Below are 26,647 nucleotides of genomic sequence, written 5' to 3' on the forward strand. Positions count from 1 at the left end.
GATTTATGAGCTGCCCGTAACACATTCAAGTGTTGAGAACAGACTAAACGATTGGACTTCACTTTGAGAACAGGACCACAGAAACGGAGCAGTAATGACCTCCAGCTGAGGTTTCACTAGACACGGTCTCTGTCTCGCTCAATATAAATCAATCAATGTCATGTCAACAACCAGCCCACTGACAGTTTTGAAAGCATTCTGTACAATAATAAAAATGGATATTGTTTGATGAAATAAGTTTAATATGGCAAAAGTTATGGCCAATTTTGAAGTTGCTCAGATGCAAAACACGGGGCGTAAGCGTTGATGCTTCCCATTCACTTTTAATGGGTGAAGTCAAGCGTTGGCGAACTGAATTGTGTATCCGTCTGCGCTGCGTCAGTGCCGTTGCTCGCGGCAGAAGTTTAAAATTTTTTTTACTTTTCAAGCGGTAACGGGAGCGTCAGCCAATCAGATTGCCTTATGCAAATAACCTAGGCAGAGTCAGCCAATTACGTTTATGGAAGACCGGAGTATGTGCTGCGGCCACTGTGATTGGCTCTTGGCCATGCTTCAGACAAGCCTTCCGTCAAGCGTTAATGCTTTCGCCCTGTGTGAATGCGCCGTAAGTGCATCTGACATGTTTTCTTCTAAATGAGCAGAATTTGCTTCTATCAGACTCTTATGTTTAGTTTCAGTAATTTCACTTTAATGGAAATAGAAAAGGTTGGTAATTTTCAGTAATTGAAATTTTCACAAATGTCACTTAAGTCAGTTCATTGCTACCAAGTAAGACTGTCTTTCGCTGCCAGTCCCTTTAAGGCAGTGGTCTTTACTATTTTTTCATGAGAGCCACACTGATAGGTCAAAATCAATAGGAGAGCCACATTTACCGCAAAGTATCAAAAGTTAGGTCAAATCAACATATTTTTTTGTGTTACTTTAACTTAAAAAATGAAGCTAAACAATTTCAACTTGATTTTATAAATTATGTAAACTTTTTTTTTAAAGTTAAACTTTTAAATAGTAGGTTGAATTTTAAATAGTAGGTTGAATTGACTTGCGAAACCAAGTTGTTTAAACTTCATACTGCATATTTTTTTTTACAGTGACAATATGCAATGCAATAAATACAAAAGGGGGCAAATTCTTCTTCTTTATTATTTACCAGTCAAACTTGTAACTGAGACAAGATGATTTCCCTTAATGACAAAAAACAGAATTTCCATAATACCAAGTATTCTTATAATGTGCGTATGCAGTGCCCTCGAACCACTAGGGGGCCACATTTCTTTTAATTTTATGTTTTTTTTTCGTAGTTAGCATCCAGAGCATAAAAGATAGAAAAAGCGCATTCCTGCATGATCATATCACCATATTATTTACTGTTATGCGAGCCACAAATTAAAGCTTGTTGGTATTTACCAAAGACGCGCAGTGGATCATTAGCGTTGAAAAGGTGTGGTCTGGTAATTTTTGCAACTGAGTTTATTGCATATGCATTTCTAATAGTTAGGAGGAGATTATTTAAATGATTTACGCAACCTGATTTACTAATGTTTGCACGTGTGTTATAACTGGTATTTGTGCAATTATTTAACGCCGAAAAAAGCATGTCCACTCCGCAGATATTACCACTCCCATCTGCGCTTTTTGGAATTGCTCTCTCATCTTATTTGATCTATTTAATAAATCTGGCCCTAAATCTTTTAGAGACAAATAATTAAAGATGCAACTGAATACATTGCAAATGATAAAAGTCAAAATTAGGGGGCGCTGTGTTGCAGTCCAAGTAGGATAAAAGTTTTAATGTGGTCTGCAGTCGTTTCCCAATCCCACCTTATCTCTTACCACACTCTTCACTGTCCTTACTGAAAATATTTTGATCAATGATTGTACGCAGAAAGTTAATGGTACCTATTAACTTCAATAGTATTTGTTTTTCCTACTGTGGAAGTCAATGGGTACCGTCAACTGTTTACTTACTATCATTTAACAAATTATCTTTTTTTGCATTCAACAGATAAAGAAATGCATACAGGTTTAGAACAATGTAATGGTAAATAAACAATGACACAATTTTCATTTTTGGGTGAACTGTCCCTTTGATATCATTCTGATTTTTGACATAATTTAGTGCCTATTCATATTTTTAAAGAATTGTCTACTAAACAAAGAAACACTAAATATAGTTTGAAATTTTTATTCCAGCTGTCGCTGAAAGCTATGGGTGTAATTTTTGGAAAGGGGGTTTGCTGAAGGAATTGCTTGCGTATTAGACATCTAATGAATGAGACATAAACAGGCTGGAGGAAACATTATGTACAGACGTCTATGTAACAATTTATCTATTTGTGTTTTGACAGCTTGAACAAGGTTGGACAACATATACAGAAATAACATGAAGAAATAAATAAGCTTAATGATATATCAGTTTGAGCTAGAACACCAACCTAATCTACCCACTTTGTTCATTTTTAAAGTGCAAAAGTCTTTATCTGTAACTTGTGTCTGTATGTTGTCATACCCACGGCATTATTTTATCACTTGTCAACCAGTGTGTGGCCAGTGCTTCATCTAAACATCCTTTAAACAAAATCAATTTACTTGAAAAGCTAACTTTAACAATTCTTTTCCGAGACTATATCTCTACAGTTTAAGTTTTTTTTATCTCTCCACACTGTCAAATATCTTTTTTTCTTGTTTTAAATATAAACCCTGCTAAACTTTGTTAGATTTATGCTTTGAAGTGCTCGGCTGGGGTTCATTAAAAAAAGCAAAAGTAAATGTAATATTCACTGGGAAGTACAGAGCTGTGAAAGTCCATTAGGGATTTGGTTAATGAAATTGAAACAGCTTTGTAATCTAATTGGAATCCAAGCTGTAGGTATTTAATTTAAATGTGTTTGCGAATTAAAGCAATTTCAATTTGGACCCGAGTTAAAACTGTGCTACATAAATTAATCCGAACAAAATCTATTCTCTGTTTCTTTATTTTCCTAATGTAGGGTAAACAGAGCATTAAAGCATTTTCGAATCAGACATTTGTTGTTTCATAAAAGCATACTGATATGCAGATGAAAGAGACGAAATATAAAAACACAGGCTCGTACGGCTGCATAACCTATGCTGTGTAAAGTTCAGCAAGCACTGATGATGGACAGCGAGCTTTGAGTTGCCATGGTAACGTGTTTCTAAGTTTTGCCTCTCCTCCTCTGGCAGAAAGCATGAACAATGAACAATTCACCATCACCTGCTCCTGAAAGTTAAATGAGCAATATGACAGAAGCATTACAGTTAATCTGAGGCTATCCAGGTGGAAAACTTTCAGAAACAACCTGCTACTGATGGGCAATGCGCAAAAGTCACGATGTGGGGAGGCAGTGACAGGCAAAGGACAAACAAGAAAGGGAAGAGATAAAGTGGAAATAACAAGCAGATCTAGACCTCGATCCAGCCACAGCTGCCTGCCTAGACACACGCTTTGGTTCCTTTAAATGTCAAGATCAGAACCACACACTAAGGATTGTTGATATATCACATTTTTAGCACTTTAATACATACTTTTGTTGGAAAATAACTTTTAACAACATCCTGAATTTCACTGAATTTATTGGAGCTTTAATTTTTCATTTTAATTGTTATTTTTTTCTCTCCTAATACAAAATTTAAGTTACAATGTTATGAAAAAAGGGACATTTGAAAAAAGATTTGGTTTATAGATTGATGCTCTCAGAAAAATGAAAATTCTGTCATCATTTACTCATCCTCATGTTGTTACAAACCTGTATGAGATTTTTTATTTTGATGAACACAAATGAAGATATTTTGATAAATGATGGTAAGCACACAGCTGATTGTACCCATTAACTTCCATAGTAGGAAAAACAAATATGATGGAAGTATTTAAATGATAAATGAGGGTTAGGGTTAACGCACACAGTTAACGGTAGCCACTGAATTCAATCATATTTGTTTTTCCTACTATGGAAGTCAATGGTTACAAATGGCAGCATTGTTGTTGTGGAGTATCATCACATAAAATTCATAATCAAAGCCGACCAATGAGGTGGTGACCTTAACCTTACGTATTAAGATTTGTTATCTTTAAGTTCGCTAATAAAATGCCAGTGTGAAAGCTAAGCGAACTAGGACTTAATATACTTCTTTCTTTTTTGGTCTAGACCAAAAGAACCAAAAAAACGAACTACAAGTATGAACATGCCCTAAAAATAAATGTACATAAAGGTTCTTTTCAGCGATGCCATACAAGAACTATTTATACCTGGTATTAAGATGTGTTTTGGTCAATCGGATCACAAGTGGACGATGCTAAAGACAGGTGCAAACGTGGTGTAAAATATTTTGAGCTCGTCCACTTTCGACCAAATTCAGAGGTCGAAAATGCATTCTACTGGTTTGCTTTTATAGTGTAGCATGTGGTCGAATCTGTTCAAGCAGCCACAAACACCGCCTACTCTCCGCCTATAGAGGGTTTTCACGACGCGTCATCAGAGCGGAGGTCGCCATATTGGAGGCACTCTGCATCACAACAGAGCACAGGCACTGATGTATATCCCGAACGTCTTCATGGAAAATTGTTAAATATTGCTGGGTTTGAGGTTGTATCAATAGGACAGATCGAGAAAAACATTTGGAATATTATCGTATTTCAAAAGTTATTAAAAACCAGGGAAAGGAATGCAAGAAATTATCAGAGGAGGCGCTTGTGGCTGGCAAAGCTCAGGAAAAATAGTATTGTATTAGAAATATGATTGAAGTACATAAAGTATAAAACAAGTATGCTTCTACTTGTGCTTTATTTAAAGAGTATTTAATATGTACTTTTTAAAAGTATACTTTTAGTGTATGCACAAAATGTACTTAAACACAACTAAAATTTGCGCTGCAATGGCTTGTGTGTTTTATTGCTTATAACAAGTTAATATTGTAATAATATTTTTAATAGTAAATGGTAAAAACAATTATTGCTTTTATTGTGTGCTTTTTTATTGTAAAGCCCTTTGGTAGGACACTGGCTATTTTAAATTAGCTTTATAAATAAAGCTGACAATGACAAAATGGGCTCGGCGGGATGCAAATGAAGGAAGAATCGCCGGGTCGTCACGAATCCAAGAAGAGGGAGCTAACTCGTAGGGATCTGCATTGCCTATAAATTGCAAGTTCTCGAAATACAAGTCCTTCCCTATATGCCTTTGCATCTTAGACGCATTTTCTGTTGTTTAGACATCTCTAAATTCACTTAAAGTATCTGAAGCGCACAATACTCCATTGTACTGCGTTCAGTTCTTTACACCGAGTGCCTCCACAATGGCCGCGCATCCGGGTTACCGCCCAGAACGTGACGTCGGTGAAAACCCTCTATTGATCTGATATGATGTACAGAACATAATGTTTTTCCATTGGACATAACTTTTAGCACAATCTTTAGGCTTTCATTTTGCAAATGTTTGAAAGTGGCGCGAGCTTACTTTATCAGTTGCTTTATCAAATATCAGAGAAAGCTCTTACATATACATGTACAAAACTTGTTTCCTAAAACACAAGCAGCGGACTCTAATGCCAGGTATAAAAAGACTCTTCATGTAACCATTTAGCCAAAAATGGTTCTCCTATGCATCATGAAGAACCTTTATTTTTAAGAAAGTAGGGTCATTTTAAAATGAATGATATACGCTGTCGTGGAAAAATTTTTGAGACTAGAGAGCACTCCATGTTTCTTTTCTGAATTTACTATTAATGGTATGTTTTTTAAAAAATTATCATTAAAGGGACACAAGGCAGCATTTTTATGTTAATAAATCATCTTCGCAAGTCGGTATATTGTTAAATGACTCATTACCGGACGAATGAAGACTCTCTCGCCCGCCCCTACTGTCTGTAGGAAGAATACCCCACTTGCAAGTTCGCTGTATCCGACCCGGTGTCCTTCAGTCGCGCAAAGTCTCAGATATTGCAAGAAGCAGGATCACTTTGCGGCAAACAACACAGAGGCAACACAGACGAATTACGTTTTCCCTTTGCTTGTCTTTATATATTTATTTATTTATTTATAATTCTATTATTCTCATGCCCACTCTCCCAATAAAAAACAAAACACGAAAGCAGTAGTTTGCCTCGTTCATATCGGTCGTTCACGGTAAAAATACTATTACATGACAACAAAATAAAAATAAAAAAATCAGTTGTAAAGGAAATATTACTTACCTAACATAACTGGATTGGAAATAAGATGATAAACTTTGTTCCGAGGGGGGACGGACAACAGTTCGTTTTTACGACAGTGTGTTTGAAAGCATTTACTTTCAGACACTAGGGGGAGCTCGTAGAGAAATATTACGCAGACTTGCCTGGTTTCCCTTTAAGTTTCATTCTGTTAACTACTGACACCATTCCTACCAAATTTCTAATAAAATAATGTTTTTATTTGCATTTACAGTGTTTGAATTTGCAAATTGAAACAGGACAAAAAGGTCAAAATAACAAAGATGCAATGTTTTTAGATCAATGAAAACAATTTCATTTTGAAACAGCACAACACTAATGTTTTGTGTTTATTTTAGCATCAATTGAATAATGAATATTTGATATGATTACCCACATCTTTTATGTGTTTTGGCATGCTCTCAGTCTTTTACATGGCTGTTTTGTGACTTTTGAGGTTTGCTTTTGTTGAAATTCAAAAGACACTGGACTGAAATGACCACAATACTAATAAATAGTTGAATAAAGGCAAAACTGCAGAGGTATTTTATTTTTTTCCACATCTTTCCATACAGTAGTGTATTGATCTTCTTACTGGTTTAGACTAGTATACAGCGACTATGTGGTGTTTTTATGATAGCTGGATAACTACAGAAGTCTTGGTGACATTGTCTTTTGTGGACCAGCATTTTTTCGAGGGAACTATCCACCAGCAGGACCAGCACAAACCAGCATTGAGTTCCTGCTGGTCTAAACAGGTTGTTTTTTAGCAGGGTACAAGAAAAGTTTAATTCCAAATTAAAGCTGATGTTTTGCAGGTGGGAACCTGAAACCTGCTGCATTGTAAGAAAGCTTTTCAGCCATTGAGGCTTACTGAGATGTTCGAAGTGCTGACGAAGCACAAACACGGCCCTTTTCATTCTCCAGATTTGCTTGCCAAAGCATCAAAAGACTGCAGACACAGGCAGCTGTCTGGCCAGTACAAATCTGAATTAAACTTCAGCGAAATAAACAAGTCTTTGAGAAAGGGCCAGTAATGTAATGGAGGAAAGTGCTGCGAAAACCAGTCGGTGAGATAAATGGTTCCTTGCTGTCTAAACAAGATGAGAAAATCTTTCATGGAGAAGTCCTCCTGTGATTTGTGGTGGTTTCTTTGTCTCGGGTCACAGCGCACTAATGCGCACTTATTTCTCATATCCAGACCCTCTAGACTAGAGTATGCACATCAAAAGCATGCTTCGCAGTGAGACCCCATTACCGTATGAAGATATCATATTTCCGCGCGTGCAACCGTCCTCCCTGCTGCGTTGATGAGCGTGGCCAATATGCTTCACCTTAATCAATGGATCCCCGTCTAGTTTTTAGCAATGATCAATGGCGAGAGAAGAAAATGAATCTTAAATGAAGCAATGATTAAAATACAAGGTTGTAGATGAAAACCATCAAAAAAAGGGTTGATGACTTGTAATGCAGAAGAACGGCATGCTGTGAAGAAGCACGGAAGAGTTTTTAATGTGGCCCACCCCCCTAAAAAAAAAACACCCCCTGGCTTTCCATCAGAGAAAACGGAGATGACATGTGGCCAACCTGCCAGATGTTCCCAGGGCAAGATGGATAGAGAAAGATCGCTCTCACTATCTGTGATAGAAGGGGGGAAGAATAAGAATAGGTAAAATGGTTGGATGAATAGCGGGGAGAATCTAGGTCGCCTGTCTACTTGGAATAGCATTACGGCATGATCATTGTGAGTGGCCTAGATTTTGGTGCACTGGACATTTTAAAAGCGAGCAGTCTCTGAAACTTGACTTTAATATGGTACGCTCGCTCTTCCTGTCATATAACTGGGCATTGAATCAAAAGATCACAGGGCGAAGATCAAAATTAAATCACAGATTGAACCTATAGCGATATCTGTCAACTGTTATAGTGTGGGCATTTGAAGTGTAAAGTAAAGCACGTTTTTATCTTTGACTGGCGATTTTTACAGAGCTCATTGCCATTCTTCTTCATAGCACCCGAAATGGGGTTACAATACAGGATTAAGGGGCAGATTCACTCAAATTGAATTTCACCAGTTTAAAGCACTGTTTATTTGCTTTGTTTTAGCATCTGATTTACTAAAGGAATTATGTAAATCAAGCAATGGAGCAAATGCACCGAGAAAATGTGTGCTGAATGTAATTTGCATAGTACAGATCATGAACTTGAAGGTTCACAGGCACTATAGACCGTGGAAGATGCATTAGACTGCTGTGATTTTTGGGACTATTGCGATCCAAACAATCTTATCCAATGCTGAAAGTAATACAAACACCATCATTTAATCATCATTTGTGGTGATCAATAGAAAAATGTAAATGAAAATGATTTTGTGTAACTTCAGCAGGAAAACAGCTCTGAGAGGTTTCTAAATAATAATAAAGAGTAGTAAAGAGAATTGCATTTTAACTGACGCTCCTGGGTACTTTATTAAGTGATAAATTGAGTCATAATAATCTACAGTACCACCACATAAATTGAATTTATTCATTTAAAGTGCCAAAGAATGCATGTAAATAATGTGTTTCATTTTTCTCTGATATCTACATAGAAGGTATGTGACTTTATTACAGGCTTAAGTGCAAAAATGATCCAGAAACGTTTTTACATGTTCATTTACAACCCTAGGATCTGCCTTTAGAATGAAATCGTCTATTATTACCTTATGAATATTAATGTTGAGCTCTGCACTGATTGGCTGTTTCACAGAGCAGCTCCTTCAGTAGCTCTGTGTGTGTAAACAGACCTTATGCTTGAGTCTGTATCAGACGAAGATACAGAATTTCAGGAATTATCAATTAAGTTTTTCAATATGGATCTGCAGAATATAACTGTAACATCAATAGTAGAGCGCTAGCATATAGCGCCAACTCATCCGTCACAATTTTGTTTTTAACAACATTGTAATTAATTTAATGTATAATTTAACATTAGGGGCGTACATCTTGACTGTAACGTCACAGTTGGTGTTATGTTGAGATTGGTCTGTTTCCAGCGGTCTTTTGTATGCAAGATTCACATAAGAAGCAGGAAACAATCGCGTTTAAGGTTTATGACATGTCTTCCCCATGTACACAACTCTTATTATTCATATGCTTAGGTAAATACAGATGTACATTCTATGGCGCCTTTAACTGATTCCCTTTGCATTACAAAAAAAAAAAGAAAGTAAAAAAATCAACAACAAGAGATTCATGAGCTTTTTGTGTAAATGAGCAGAAAAGTGCCAATATCCACAAGTCGGTCCATTTTTCCAACCCAGGCTCACTCGCCACATGAACCTCTGGCTACTTTCAGCATAACCTAAAATATGTTGCTCCAGGTATATATCCCTGATTCCCTGTATCTTGATTTTTCTCTGTTGATGTAAGATTTTTAAAAGCTACGAAGCAGACACATACACAAATTAAGACATGTTCGTGTTTGCTAAGTACATTTGTGCACAAGTGTGCGTCATGCCTAAGTGACTTACAATGTCATTGCGGATAGCCTCTTATGGAACGGCTGAAAAGGGGGGCATATTTGTTCCTCAGACATTGCACAATAAATGTAACACTTGAATATAACATTATAAATAGTGAATGAAAAGTGAGACTCGAACGAATGTCTTGTAGTGAACTAATCGTTTACAGTATTTATATCGTAATTTGGTCAGAAAAGTCAAGATTGTGAGGCAAAGAAATCGTTTTGGATTAAAAGGCTTGGATATTCCATTTCCTTGGACTTTTGGGGATTTATGAACAATTTGTTTTGGACAATTTCACAGAAGCGGATAAAGGGAAGATTTTGAAGGTAAGTACATATCCTAAATCAGCACCGCCCGGTTCAGGTAACTAACAACTAGATTACAGTTTTATGACTGCTATAAATCATATTATGTTTTGTTTGTGCACTTAATGGAATCCTGAGAGTCTCCGATTTCAAACGATGTGCCGCATGACGTATCTTTTGAAGATTTAATGCATCAAAGTTACAATGATGTTTATACAGCCTCATGTGCAAGGGAGAGGTGTGCTGTGTGTACGGCACAGTGATCCTTATCAGGTTCAATTTTAATAGAACAGCCTACTAACAGATACAGATGTATTCTGATCATTCATTACAGTCACTTTTGTTAAGTCAACACTATGCGTCCTGTAAACAACCAGTTGCTGACAAACCTCGGCCTAACACGGTCAATCCTGAGAGTAATGACATCAGATGTTAATCCCTTACAGTCAAACAAGCATGAGCTAAAGTATGTACAATATAAAATAATGTTCAATATCTGCTTTGTAACCCCAAATGAACTCGCATCAAAATGGAAAAATGCGCCTCCATTGCCTCTAGTGGAAAGATGAAACAATATGTACCAGGAGAAACATGTTTCGGTTTATGCAGAAATGTAGGCAGGTGAACGTAATTCCAATGAGCCTTTGTAGCATTATTCGTTACACACATTCAACTTAAGTAGCTTCACCATCACAGTGCCCCTTGTGACAACGCTGAGAATTAAACTGTACTTGTCTTGCTTTCCATTTATGCAATTAAATATTGGATGTTTTAGGCCTTGCGTACTATAGATTGTGAGGTGCTTTGATGAGAATCATTGTAATAAGTAAATTAAATAAATGTGAACTGTGAAAAACACTGGTCTCTCCGACTCCATTTACAGAGATGATATACCCAAAGATAATCTCCAAATCCACAAAATATGCCTTCAAGTACAACAATGAACTACATGTTTATAAATAACAAGTCATTTGGCTGCTTCTCTGGCATCTATTCAACTCTTCTGCCACACACAGAAGGAGCGCTTTATAACTGTCATTCGAGACGATATTGAAATCTTTCCCTTTCATATTCAGTTAAATATAGACCAAAATGTGTGACCACGCTTGCACATACGTAATATTTTGATGTTACGCCTCAGAAAAACAGTGCGAGGTTTATGCCACAAGGATTCTTTGAAAATGTGTTAATAAAGATGACAGAAACATTGTTTTTTCCTTCCAGGATTTTCACAGCATTCTTTCTCTTCAAATGAAGGTTTCGTAAGGGACTTTCTACCTTAGGAAAATGGTTCCTCACGCAATTGTTTTCTTAAACAGTATTTTTTGTAGAAATTTTACAATTTTAAACAGAATTTGGGTTTTTATACCCACATTCGACTTCTCTTCAAGTCATCAAATGTACTGAAACCTATTTTTCTGCAAGTAAATAACTGGGTATCTGAATCAAAATAATAAAGTGCTTTACTATTTTTTCTTCCTTTATTGTAAAATAGTAAATTCAATAATACATGGAAAACAACAATAATTATATTTTAGCATTAGAAAACTAAAGAGTTTACACACAGTGCTGGATTAACCATTACATAAACAAATGATTTTGGTAATCATCAATATGTATGATTGATGATGACAAAAAAAATGTATGATTATCATAAAAAACAATAGCAAATTCCCACCCCTAACCCTAACGTCACAGGAGTCAAGGCAAATCATAAAAAATTACAAATGTGGTTGTACAAATTAATAAGAATTAGCCACCTCGTAAAATATGCACAAATTGCCATGAGATTGCATTGCACAAACATTACGATGGGTGATGCTTTAATACATTTGTGCACTGTAATGTATATAAAAACTTTTAAGAAAAAGTGTGACAATATTCAGTATTTAGATATATCAAGACAGTCAGAAAAAAAATGCTAAAATTTATACCTCCAGTTGTTCATAAAAATAGTACCTCAGAGGTACATATTGGCACTTCCCCAGCACAAAAAATTTTTTGTACTAAAACTATAGAAAATAGATAATAAGAATAAAAATAACATTTAAAACAACTAAACATTTTTAGGTATTAAAGCTAATCCAATTTTCTGTCCAGGAGCAAAGACCTAAGATTGTTTCATGCAGTCACATAAGTAACCATTGTCCCTGAGGAAGATCTGAGACCAGAAACCCCCATGCAAAAAACACAAAATGTCCACAAACCCACTCTGATAAACATTAACCTCCTTCATCCCCTGACATACTGTCTGTTTGTAGTATTTCAAAGGCAACATCCACAAGGCTTATGTCAGCCTTTAGTTACACAACACAATAAAGCACCTTCAAGGCAGACAGAATAGCAGCTTCTGTGACAGGCAGTTCTTCAGAGACATGAAGGTACTGAAATCTCAGAGTGGACTGCGAGTCTTAATGAGTCTCCGGGTTGATGGGTACTCTGAGGAGTTGTGAAACACAAAGAGAGAGAGAGAAGCTCACAGGCCTGTATGTCAGGTATGTGCGAACTCACGTGGCGTGACTGACGGCTGCTGCTGGGCCCAGAATGCATTGCACGGGGAATTTAGTTGAATGACGCTCTGAGATGTCCAGATTATTCCTCGGCCTGACTGTCAAAATCAGCCAGGAGATGCGTTTGATTTTGAGCGTACCCCAGGAACAAACTGTACGGAATGATGAATGAATAAAAGATGACCTGTTGTGTCGCACAATATATCTCTGGACGTCAAAAGGGTGCTACGACATTCGAAACATTGTCCGTTATTCTACGACATCTAAAAGGAATAGAGTCTCGTCCATATAACCCATGCACTATTGTTTTATAGCTTTAACTCATTCCCCGCCAGCCTTTTTTTGAAAAGTTGCCCACCAGCATTTTTTGTGATTTTCATTTGGCTTCCAGTAAAATGTTCTTCTAAAAATCTATAAACATACATATATATTAAATAAAAGAACAGACCCTCTGCTTTTAAACAAACAATAAACAAACAATCAAACAAAACAGGAAAAAAACTCTTAAATATGGGTATTTTTCTTCAAAAAATATTTCTTTTTTTAAGCAAAAAGATGAAATAATTGCATTTTTGTGAAGGAATTTTGTTAGAGATAAGATTCAGAAAGATCAAAACATACACAGAGTTTTTTATAAATTGGATAGTGGATAATCGCGCTATTACAGATAACCATAAAAGCTTAAGAGGAACACTTTTTTTCATGCAAACGTTTTCTCTTAATGCCTTCCAAAAATGTTTCTTTTTTAAATATATAAACATAATATCCAGAAAAACATGGGAAGGTTTCTTCAAAAACAAAATTTTCAGCAAAAAGCTGAGATAATTAAATTTTTGTGAAGGACTATTGATAGAGATCAGATGCAGAGCAATCTTTAAATCATACACGGATGCTGCGTCCGAAACCGCCTACTTCATGCTGTATAGTACGCGAAAAGCAGTAGGCGAGGCGAGTAGTATGTCCGAATACATAGTATTCGAAAAACAGTATGCGAAAAGTACCCGGATGACCTACTTCTTCGGGCTAGATTTTGCAGTGTGCATACGATGGACACTTCACTATCCCATGATGCCCCGGGAGAGGAGTTATCCAACAAAGAAGAAGAGGCAGCATGCGGCTGTTTTTGCGCTGAAATGACATGACGTGATGACAACGTATGTCACGTGATGTAGCAACATGGCGGATGTAGTACATCTGAATTTTTTCATTCATACTACCAGGATTCATACTATACAGTACCTTACGTTTTTAACGGCAAATAAGTAGATACTTCATCTTATTCAGTACCTACTATACAGTATGCGGTTTCGGACGCAGCCAGAGTTCTTTCTCTTTCACGTGAGGCGCTACTGCCGAAAATTCTCGTCATTGGCAGGGAAGCGTTTTCTCTGAATTGACGAGCTAACTTGTCAACGGCGGGGAAAGAGTTAAGTCTGAAGCAGACTAAAATTCGTTCACATTTGAAAGCGAAAATGCAAAAATGTATCCAAAACACTTTTAGCCAGCTCTATCGCACAGCCTTCATTTGTGTCAAATTGTCACGACAAAAGTAATTTATCTATCCTCACTGAAATTTGAAACTGAAAACACAATGCAACACAATAACATGACTACTTGCGAACACTAATGTGGTCTATAATATCAAAACAATATGCAATTAACATTATTTGTTATTGGTTCACTGATGGTCTTCTGACTAATGATGTGTGCATACATGTTTCATATGAACATTGATAAATAATAATGCTTAAAAAAAACCTGCAAATTACTTGTGCAGTTAATAGTCCCACATAGACTCAATTTACATAAATATTGATGTGTTATTAAAAAAAACTGAACAAAAGAGTTAAGTGTTAAATAAATAAATATAGCAATGTTAACTTTCTCTTAAATCATAATATGTTAACTTTGGCAGGTCTACTTTTCTATAAATATATAAAGATATTCTTGCCAATATGGTTTGCATACAACAGAATACTTGGCAATGAAGCAATGCTAAAATACACTTAGGGTATTTATTTATGTTGCTCGATTGCATTTTTAGATCTGTTAGACACATCATCAGGTTACTTTACTCCCACATACTGAAACGTTGCAGTAAACCTTTGTTTCACAGGCACCAGCACTAACATGCTTTACTAGTCAGGTGATTTGTTGTGAAATGTTTCGGTGAAGAGGAGAAACAGTGAATTGGTCTCGGTCTGTGTTTACCTGCCATTCCAACAGATATGCGCTTGAACTGGAATACTTTAAAAACTGTGAATTGTCGGAGCACGCCGTACATATTAATGTTCGGAATATTTCTTCTCCCGTGTCTGGATTTCAATAGATTCCTGTGGACTCTCATTTTAAGTGGCGTTTCGGGAACTAGGCGTCCGTGGCAGATTGTAAACACAAATAACCATAAACAAGCGAGCTGCCTTGTTTCGGATCTGAAGTATGTCATAAAGCCAAGTGCAAATAGTCCAAAGAAACCCAACAACTAAACATCTGACACAAAGTCTTGTCACGGCTGTTCGGGACACGAATTCAAATTATCACGGAAGGGATGTCTCACAGCGTACAATGTCACGGAAAAGTGTTTGACATTCGGAATTTTACACCAGAGAAACTGTATCGTCTTACAATAGCGAGATTTGTCTAGAGGATAAGGACAAAATTAATAAGACAAGCTGTATGATAATATTCTCCACAGAAATCCAAAGCATCTGCTCTGCCAGTTTCGTTTGATCTCTCTGCTCTATTTTGTTGGAGAGAAAGAAACTTCTCGCTGTTCGAGACAGCAGGAGCTTAATCCTAAATGGATACATTCAGCGGGAGTCAATCTCTCTCCCTGCTGACGTTATCGACGTTTTTCCTTTCTCCCAGGAGATTTATTTCCCAGCACTGAGGTTTATCACATGAATGAGCAACACTTTCTTTTAAGTTTTTAAATTTGAGAGTTTGCTAATGTTCAAAGTTCATGTCATTTGCTAATGCTAATCGATGTGTTAAATGTACAGTTTTATATCATTTATACTTGCAATCTGTAACTTTTTAGGGTTAAAAAGTACGTTAAAATCTGTGCCAAAACTATATTGCAATGTTATGTTTCAAAGTGAGATGGCGACAGAGAGGCAAAAGAAACAGCTTTTAAAGGAAAACACCACCGTTTTTTCAATATTTTATAATTTTCTTACCTCAAATTAGATTAATTAATACATACACAGCAAAATCACCAGTGTTAAATTTTCAGGGATGGTGTTAAATACACAGTGTTGATGCTGTTTTAACACTATCTGGTAATAAAATAACACTGCCATTGCTAGGCCAGTGTTATATTCACGACAGTGTCAGTGTAAAACAAGGGTGTTATCAGATTTCACTCTGAGCGGTGTAAATCAAGCCACGCCTCCACTAAACATATCCTGTCAGGGATTTTACCGCCATTTTCTTTCACCGGAGGACTGAAGAGATCAGGTAAATCAGTCTCATAATATTCACATGGTTTGGCTAAATTAAACTGTTATTTCTCTGTCTGACTCTACGCAGCCATATGCCAAAAAACCTAAATAAGATATTTTTCCCATTTTATTTCCCCTTTGTTCGTTATTTGGTTCAGTTTAATCAGAGCTACCTTGTGTTACGTTGTTGCCTTGTTAGTTTAGTATAAAGTTAAACTGCTAGCTAAAAGTTTAAAACCAAGAAGGATACTATTAACAGGAGATATGAACGAAATTGAACCATGATAAAACGCGACATGCACTACAAATTGAAGGTATGAAATTAAGTTAAATGAAAGCTCGTTTATTCACCATATGATGCTCGTTATGAGGTAATCATATAGGCTAGATACCGTGAGTTAACGAGGTCGTTTACATGCACGTGAGTGCACGGATATCGGTTAATTATTCAAATTACTGAAAAACACGGAGAAAACCGCAACCGCATCGTCATGTGTTTTTCTAAGATGTAACTTATGCAAACAGGGGAAATATCGCCAAACCAACAATTAATTTTACCAAAACCTCACAATATATCATCATTTGTATGCACAGATTGCTGGATTGGATGCATTGTGTGTTGTAAGCTTTTCGTGGCGCTAGATGTCAGACAGATGCAAATGGCAAATACATACAAAAGTGTAAAACGTGTAAGGCTAACGTGAACGTTTGTTTTTTTTCTGTCATTATAGATGCTAGTTTGGTGAAAGTTCACACTGAGTGCTTCAAATCATTCAGACGAGATGCTGTTTTTAGGGCAGTTTATTAAAGAAGACCTGACATGGATGACTTCCAATGAGAAACGACTGCTAATACTTATATAAATTCATTACAGAAGGTAAGTTTATATATTTATACATATAAATCATTTTATTTGACATAACTGAACAGTTAACCAATCTTTTTAGTATATGTAGTTTTGTACATATTATGGTTATTATTAATCTGGAAAGAAACTCACATGACCTGCTGCCAACTTTAATAAAATATTATCTTCTCATACATCGTTTTGCTATTGATGTCATATTAAATAGCAATCAAATTGATTACTATTTTGAAAATGTATAAATGAAGATTCATATTGTCTTGAGTGCTGTTTTTAATATAAAAAGAATGTTGAGTTTTCAGAGTCTTTATTGTCATTTTTTGTGATAGGACCCTACCAGACTATATTTGAATACGGCATACCCATGAATTCTGGAACTGTTATTCCTTAACCCAGTTTGGAGGATAAGAGCTTACCAACTAGTTACAGTATGTGAGTACACACAGTACATTTGTACTGTACACTGTCTCTAACATGATTTATTATACTGAGATGATTTTGATTCAAATAACGGTTAAAACTGCACCCTTTTTGGTATTTTCTTGACTCTTTTTGTCTTTGAAAATCTGCAGAAATATGCTGAGGTGATGTATTGCAAAATAGCCAACATACAACAATATGGATGACCCTCTGTCTGGTCAACAGGAGTTTAAATATGGTAAGTGTACATGGGTTTGCTACTTTTACGGTTTTAAAGTTTAACTGTATACTCATGGTGTTTCAATTCTGTTTTGCTAGGATGGGACAGTGATGTGGCAGCTCTTCCCTGGCTCATTCACCTCTTGCCTTTCATTTGTGAAAGGAAGAAAGAAGAAAGACTGGAGAGGGTCAATGTGCAACTGAAGCTACTGATTGTGCTATGTAAGTTTTTTTAGTATTTTGTTCTAGTTATTTATTCAGCAGTTAGTTTGCTTGCATTGTTCACCCCATGTAAATGCATACAAGTTCATAAATACACATCAAATACATTCATAAAATACACTCTTTTAAAACACTTAGGTGATCAGCATCAATCCATGCTTTGAGGTGGATGAATCAGCACAGCCCTGCCTGCACTGTGTTGGGAACAGAAGTTGCATCCAGAATTTTTGCATCATTCTGGACCAAAAAGCCATTCCCTCCATGATGAAGACCACTGATGCAGCCTTCCACTACATCATGAGTAAAACAACTACAGAACTAAATACCAGGTTGGAACGTATTTAAGAAAAATGAAACGTCTTTTGAATTGAAATGTCTGTTTTGTTATGGAAAAATCTTTAGTATTGTGAAGGATAAGCATTTCTGCCTGCCAGTAAGGTAATTGCAGTGTATTTTAATGTTCAAGTTTTGAGTAGGGTGGCTAATTTTTTTTACTCATTTGATATATTAAAGACCTTATAATAAGTGTTTTTCATGTCCCTGCGCTGTGGTATAAGATAACTTTCATTATTCCATACTGTATTCTGTATTCTAATTGTAGCTGAGGTATTTAAATAAGCAGTATTAAATGCAAAGTGTTGTGTGTATCAATGTAAATATTAAATGTGATGTACTTTAATAAAAAGAGGTTTTGCAATATTTCTTGTCATTGGTCTTTTATAGAAACAACCCATTAGCAACAAAAGTGGCTATTAATCAGTATTTTAACACTTAACATTGTTGAATTCACATTACACTGGTGTTGACCTTAAATTAGGAGTGTTAATTTTTAACACTGTATTTCTGTGCCAACACCAGTGTAGTGTGGAAACAACAATGAATAGTGTTGAACAAAGTGTAAAATTTAACAATATTGAGTGTTAAATTAACATATAATGAGTGTTGTTAAATTAACACTACACTTTTGACTAAATTAACACAGTGTAGTGTGGACACATATACACACTTTTCAAGTGTTAAATTTGACACCCTGGGTGTTATTTTAACACCAGTGATTTTGCTGTGTACCTATCTTTTTTCAATGCGTGCACTTAATCTTTCTACAGCGTGTCATGAATGTGTTAGCATTTAGCTTAGCCCCATTCATTACTTAGGATCCAAACAGGGATGAATTTAGAAGCCACCAAACACTTCCATGTTTTCCCTATTTAAAAAATCTTACATGAGTACTTACACGAGTAAGTATGGTGGCATAAAAAAAAACGTGACAATTTTTTAAGCGGATAAAAAAATGAGAACTATATTGTATTGCGGAAGAGCACTGCGCAGTAACATCATCACTCCTGACTCCTCCCCCTCGCGCTCAAACTTCAGTCAATATTACTGCGCCCGAGGTCAAAGTGCTGCAAACTAAGGGGCCAGTCACACCAATAGCGTTTATGGCAGTTGTAGGCGCCTTTTTTGAATGATATTCTATGGGCAGGGCGCGTTTGCGCGCTGTTTATGCGCGCCGAGCGCCTTGCGGTTTTTTGCCGCCTGCCGCGCACGCGTTTTTGAAGGAGCGCTGAGAGCGGAGAAGCGCCCGACGTCATTCGTGTCTTTCCATTGTCCAATCGAATGAGGGGAGAGGCGGGCCTTACGTTGTGGTGAGGGAAGTTTACAGTTGCTTTGAAGAACCGGACTCCACTCGCTCACTCTCTCCTGCATGTTTGTGCACCTCTCATCCTCAAACAAGGCCAGAGCAAGCGTCCTCTTTTTAAAGTTTCTGCTGATATGACAGTTAACAGCAAAAGAGCGCTCATGCTTCAATATTTGATTGACAAGACAGCTGACTTGGTGGTTGCTTAGCAATATGAAAAGCCGCGTCGCACTGCTCTTTTTTTTAAAAAGGCAGTGCGTCGCGCCTTGCGTTTGCAAGCGTTTAAAGCGCTTTTGGTGTGACTGAAGCCTAAGTGCTCTTCCGCCATACAATATAGTTCTCATTTTTTATCTTAAAAAATCCCCACATTTTATAACATTGTTTTTATTGTTTATTAATCAGTAAGGGGTAAGCTTGTACTCAATTATAAATGTAGACAATAGCTATGTTTTCATTCTCCATTTTTATGCGCATTTTTAATTATTGCATCAGAAACAAGTGATGATAAAGACAAATTTTGGATAAAAATCCCTTAATTCGCAAATGTTTTTAATACTTTGTTAGTTTTGTGCGAAAAAGAGACTATGTGAACAACGTGAGATGATAATGCATTTGTCGAATAAATGTTGATTTAAAACATCGGTACATGAGCGAAAAGCGCCAGCTGTCCCAAAGCGGTTCTCTAGCAAAACCATCAAATTTAAGCTTTTCGATGTAAGCACATGAAGTTCTTAGCCACAGATTCATCGTAACGATTCTGGCTTCTGGCATTAACAGTTCAGGTTAGCATCCTGTTTTGTTGGTTACTAGGCTACCTACTATTGGTTACTAGGTTACCCATGCCACCATTATCCACTCAGAGAACTAGATGGAAACGCATGTAATTGGCGTATGTTTTCTGGGGCATTTTGCAAGCGTTGTAAAGATTTACTTTACGTTTAGACGGAAACCCAGCTTATGACTGAAACCAGATTGGTTTTCCAAACAGTCCACCAAACAGCTAATCCAAGCTAATCTTCTCACTATTGGTTTCACTACTGCTATCATACAACCCATTATCACGAAATTACGTACCTATAGTCATATAATTTTGAGTGTTTTCCGTGACACTGACACGTTTTTCCACCTTTTTGCGTGAAAATGTCACGTATTTTTTTTTTTACGTGTCACCGTCACGTATTTGTTACTCAACAGTTTTGTCCTATTTTCTTACCATTGTCGCTTCGGTTTAGGGTTAGATTTACATAAAATGACATCCTTAACCAAACCCAACTCTAACCCTAATGCCAGGCGACATAGTTTAAAAATCATAAAATATAAAAAAATAAATTATGAAAAAAGGTATAAACCAATACTTAAAGTGACTTCCCAACGCAAACACCAAATCTAACACTAAACCAATCAATGGTTTGAAAATAGGACAAAACAGTAACAAATACGTGACAGTGACATATAAACAAAAAAATGTGTCAGTGTCACGGAAAACACTCACAAAATTACGTGACTATAGGTACATTATTTTGTGATACAGGGTTGTATCATAAATAATGTCAGGTTATAGAAAATCTAATTATTATTAGAATTATTCATGTAACAATACCTATAATAATAAATGACATACATAGAAGGAATGCAATCATTCCTGAATTTGAGAAATGGTGGAAACGGGAAAAAATCTGATATAAAAAAGATCTGTTCATGAAAGAGAGCTGTATATTAATTCTGATATTAATGTATTAACAACCACTCAACTTGGGGAAAAGATGGATGAAAAGAAGTATGAGATTTCTTCAAGGTCAAGATAATCAGTTTTTTGTTTCATTCTGAAAACACAGTCCGTCTCTATGTTTCGCTTCTTGCCCTTCAGCACATTCACCGAAACACACATGCAAACGCACCTACAAATCTAACAATCTTAGGCTAAAACAGGAAACATGCAGAAGACAAACACACCAGTCCCAAATGGAAAGATGTCAAAGAATGAAAACAAGGCTGTCGTATTTTTTCTTTGTTTAAATCTATGAAATATACATCAAGAAGCAGAGTTGTGTCCAAAGCCCAGGGACAGCAGCCCATTAAATGCAACTGTTTGTCTGTTTTCATCCGTCTCTTCTGTTTATTCTGGCTGTGTGTTTGCATTGACTTAAAGTGCGTTTTGCAGGTAAAATTTTTCCACGAATTTGGGCAATTTGCTTGTTGATAATAAACATTTAAATTGTTATCCATTGTATTTTATGTTGTTGGTTATCATAAAACGGAATAAAAACGAAAAAGTACAGCGGTTTGCAAGGATTCTCCTTTCCCCCTCAACACACTGCATGACGTCACGTTGGGGAGAGAATTTGCCTTAAGAGCATTGAGAGTGACTAGAGAGATGAGTAAAGTACAATATTCAGATTATATCAATGCAAATTATAGATAAATACATAGATATAGATAGACTAGATAGACAGAACGACAGATAGATAGATAGATAGATAGATAGACAGACAGACAGATAGATAGATAGACAGACAGACAGACAGATAGATGGGCTAGTATAGAGAGATAGGCAGAAAGCCAGATAGCCTTAGCATAACTTCGTGTAGAAAGTAAACAAACAATTAACATACTCGTGCATGCTGGTTTGAGGGGGACCATAATCCTGCTGAAATGGGTGTATGCGATCTTCAGCACAAACGAATTCAGGCAGCATGACTCAAATCCTGGAAGCTGAGTGAGGCGTCACGTCGTCACATCTGGTCGCGAGGTAAGAGCCTCGAACACCGATCAAAACGCACACATTTCCCTACAGCCAGTAGCGGAGTTTCAGTCGGGAGAGTCGGGACTTTCCCGGTTGGCCGGTCTGATAATAGTTATACATTGGGAGTTATATTAGCAACACCGTCTGTCGGTCTGATGTGCGGCCGGTTCCCGCAGCCCGCTGGTCAAACTATGCAGCCTCTCTGCTCAACAAATATAAAAGTGCTCAACCCGTTCGGCCGGTCCAATCATGTCCAGGATTTATAAAAATACGGGGATCAGTGATTGGTTTCTAGCCTGTCATCCTTTGATGTAAAAAGCCGCCGAACGCCTGTTTATTGCAGTATGCGGTTGGATTCAAGCCCGCTGCAGCTGCTGACCGCTGCTTCTGTGTATAAAATGATCGTGTGATTCGTTATGATCGCATAAACAATATAACAAAACTTCCTTTTATTTCACATAAAAATATATTTTAGATATTATATGATAGACTAGTAAGTGTGGATTAAGGATGTTTAAAACTCTCTAGCCTGGTGGTCAGGACATGAATGGATTGAATCAGCAGATTTGCAAAGTTTTATTTATCTCCACATATATCATAAATAATAATTAGCAGGGTAACTTTGCAGTATACCACATTATATATTTCCTATTATGTATATATGATTTCCATATTATAAACGTAAGTATTAATAAAACGGCAATAAATGTCTCATCTATTTCTATGGCTCTGGCTGAGGCTTTCATCAACTTCTACCCAACGTGACGTCATCGCCGAATTGCTTAAAAAAAAACGTTAATACCAAAAACATTAAAAAAAGGGTCTTTAAGACCTTTTTTGAGACATTTTAAAAATGATATACATATCTTGAGTGATTTATGTACCCATTAATCAACAGTGGTGGTTAACCTGCAACACGCCCTTTAATAATCATTTCAACAGCCTTCAGAACTGTAGCGAATGATTGACAGGCCACATTTCACCTCTCTGCTCACGCATCATGTTCTGAGCATCGGATTGTGGGATCTGGAATTCCCATGACACACATGAAGAGAGCTTTAGGTCTCACAGGGCAGGAAAATGAACACAGGGAAGTGTTTATGGAAATTCCATAGCTGTTTCTAAGCTTGAGATCAATAGGTCATCATCACGCTGTTGAAAGCTATATGGACACATTATAGATTCATGCATGTATTGATTATAACATACTAATAGAACTGAGACAAGTTTGAGAAGCTTTTGACATTCAAGTGGTACTTTTTCATATGATTTACTCAAATAAGTACTTTATAGTAGTGAATGAAGACCAATCCATACAGATACAGTTGGCATCTACAACCCAAAATTTACTGTACATATTATGAAACCTTTAGAGGCTTATCAGCTTTAACTAATGACCACAAGAACCACAACAATGGCGTCTTATACGACAACATTATATTCTTTGCCAACCCTAAAGATCCAGAAAATCATTATACGCCGGTAAGAGAAAACTTGCCTTTGAATTTGTACCCATCTAAACTGTAAAAAATAAAGTGTTAAGGATCAGGCGGTTAAAAGGGTTCATAGAGTATCTGAGATTATTGAAATGTTCAGCACTCACCGCTGTACAGTTTTCTTTGTCTGTGGCGTCTCTTTGGTTACAGGGTTGTGATTATAGTCCATTAACCTGTCCATGAATGTTATTTTATAGAACTGAGAGGTCAGGGTTTGACTGGTTAGCATGAGCAGTTAACCCCTGCTGATAAATGCCTTGGCTACATGGGGTCAAAAATAATCTTTTTACAGCGATGGTAATTTTTAAAAGGCTGTAGTCTGACAGAAACTGTTGACTTGCTAGTGGTGGATTGTTTAGAGGGCTCTTAAAAGTATGAATTTAAAAAATATATTTTTCTCTGTCTGCTAGGTCTTCCAGAGTTTTTTTTTTGTGATAGTTGCCGGGCAAAAATCCTTGATCTTGCGGCACGTTTTCTTAAAAAATGCAATGGAATATGCGGGATATTTATGCAGTTTTATGCAATGAAATTGTGTGAACTTGCAAAAATTGAGTGAACTGTTTTCAGCTTTTGCAGCTTTTCAATGATGTTCACGTCACATAATCACATCACTTCATAACGTTCCCATGGTAACCTTGTGTGAGGTAAATGCAAAATTTTTTTACTTTCTAAGATATATGTGATTTTTGTTAGGAAAATCTTTGGATTATGAAATAATGCAAGCCCCGCATATTTTGCACACGGAAATCTCCAATTTATGAGGTTAATGTGCGGCATATTTGAAAAAATGTGTCCCCTGCATAAATTGCGGACTTATCCGTTAAATCACGTGTTTGAATAATTGAGTTTTTCTGGAGGGACTGTCTGCTACTGTACATCACAATTTACAATCGTCATCAAGGTTGGGACTGTTTTCATTCTTGTGTTTGTTAGTCCTGAATTTCCATTCCAATTTATGTCATATCCTATTTATTTCTTTGAAAACTTTTAGCTTAATCATACAGGAAAATGTAAATTGAAACTTTGTGTGAATTTGTACAATGTAAATCACGCAAAGACAAAGCTGAACCCCTAACCCATCACTAAACCCAATGTCACCGGCCACTGGTGAACGAACGAGAAAATGTGTGTATTTTTATGTAAAGTGTGGTATAAGTACATTAACTTATGTTTTAAAACACACTGAAACACGTTGACAGGACTAATATGTTAATTATATACATATTAACAGTTATACAGACATACAAATTTGTACATACTGTATTCCTATTCATAAATATTTAAATCGGTGTTATTGGCGTTTCTTACTCATATTAATGACATATTTTCCGTCGTATTTTCTGACTTATTTATTTCAGACAGTTTACTCATTTACATAATGAAATGTTGATGACTTTCAAAGAATTACACAATATTAAACAAGACAACACCTTAAAACCTTAAAATGGTGAACATTTCTGTCATCTTTTCACCATTTACTTCTTTTAAATGCTATATTGTTACCAATTTTTTTCTACAAATTTCTGTCTGTTTTTTATGGTACAGTATATATGAAAGATCAGAAAATGTTTCACGTTTAGCTATAAAAACGTAATGATGTTGTACTGGTCTCGAGACTGATTTCTGCTTTCCCGGACTCGTCTCGGACTTGTTCCTTCACAGACCGGCCTTGACTCGGACTCTGTCTCGACCCTTCAAAGACTCTGTCTTGACTTGGACTCTGCATAGGTGGTCTCGTCCCCATCACTATTAAAACGTAATAATGCTATGCTTAAATATTGCAAATACGTTTGCATTCTATGCTTCAGTATTTATTTAACGTACAAAAAGTATATGTTTTTGAAAGTTACGTATATACTACGTATTAACAATGAGAACAGGCTTCACTGCAATAATAAACGTTATCTCGTAACTCATATTCATAGTAATAAAAGTGCACAATCTTGTTATAGTCCAATATCTTTGGTATCATAGACGTTTCTTTGTCTGATTCATTCATAAATACAGACTGGCCACTTCAATGTTCCTTTTATTAATATAAAGTATTTAAAAATCTTTTGTGAAGTTACAGGCCTCAAACGAGCAGTTATTTGATTAAAAGAGACAGACTTAGTGTGAACACGGTGAAAGATAAAGACATAATGGCTTTATTAGACGAGAGCAGATGTCTCACTGTCCTAGCGGTCGTGTTCAGAGGCCACATGGTGATACATTAATTTGATTTAATGTTTTGCGGCGCAGGTATGACAGACAGGTCAACAGAAAGGTGAAGAAGGGTACAATGTCATATAACAGAAATATCTCTGGAATATATTAAATAAAATCACATGTGTCATCTGCCACACTAATGGATTAAAGTGAAACAAAACGTACACCTTTGTGCCTAAAAAGTGCATATTAACTCAGAGGTACCAAATGTATACATACAGTACTGTGCAAAAAATCTTAGGCCAACATGCCACCATTAGATTGGTTGTTTTTGCAATGTTATAGTGATCATATATAATTATTTCTCCGTCTCTTTATTAAAATATAACCAGAAAATACACAGCCAATTTGTATGGAGTATTAAAAACTGTACAGTATAAGCTGACGTGTTCAGTGTAAATTGCTCCACTTGAGCAATAGCAGGCAACTGCAGGATCTCTTAATGAAATGTAATCCTGATTTCTAATTCTAAATGAATGACTTCAGGACTTCAGTCTCCTCAGAAAAGCTCAAGATGTGTTTAGTGCCACACTTAATACTGACTAATGCCTGAAGAAGACATAAAAGCTGTGTCTCGTTTCACAGGTTGTCCCCTCTATAGGTCGCATTCTAAGGTTGCATAAGTCATTGAGGCCGTCTCATTTCAGAAATGTAAGTAGGACTCTCTGAAGGCTACTTTGAATTCTTTCACAATAATTTGGAGGATACATAAGGTGTATTTTTTGCTAATGCAGATAGCCCATAATTCTCTGCGTTGACATCAACAACCTTATATTTGGAGAAATAAATGGAGGCGGCGGCAGATGTACATACAAATGAAGATGTGGTGTATAAATGTAAGTAGTTCAAGCTTGGTTTTGTTTTAAAA

The 26,647-nt window shown here is 36.3% G+C and overlaps 1 protein-coding gene and 1 long non-coding RNA gene across 10 annotated transcripts in view; one reads left to right on the forward strand and one right to left on the reverse strand.

The window, feature by feature from the left end:
* Positions 1-26,647, reverse strand: part of nrxn3b (neurexin 3b) — a 398,467-nt gene that overhangs the window by 82,224 nt on the left and 289,596 nt on the right. The gene's annotated exons all lie outside the window — the stretch shown is intronic.
* LOC135750011 (uncharacterized) lies at positions 15,721-18,759 on the forward strand. Of its 3 annotated transcripts, XR_010532550.2 has the most exons (6): positions 15,721-15,983; positions 16,699-16,844; positions 17,162-17,264; positions 17,405-17,490; positions 17,571-17,693; positions 17,832-18,759. It is a non-coding gene; the product is annotated as an uncharacterized lncRNA (long non-coding RNA). The 3 variants fall into 3 exon arrangements; XR_010532549.1 differs by lacking the exon at positions 15,721-15,983 and having other exon boundaries at positions 15,993-16,844; XR_010532551.1 differs by lacking the exon at positions 15,721-15,983 and having other exon boundaries at positions 15,993-16,844; positions 17,162-17,260.

This window comes from Paramisgurnus dabryanus, chromosome 12 (assembly GCF_030506205.2).
Source record: "Paramisgurnus dabryanus chromosome 12, PD_genome_1.1, whole genome shotgun sequence".
Taxonomy (NCBI): Eukaryota; Metazoa; Chordata; class Actinopteri; order Cypriniformes; family Cobitidae; genus Paramisgurnus; species Paramisgurnus dabryanus.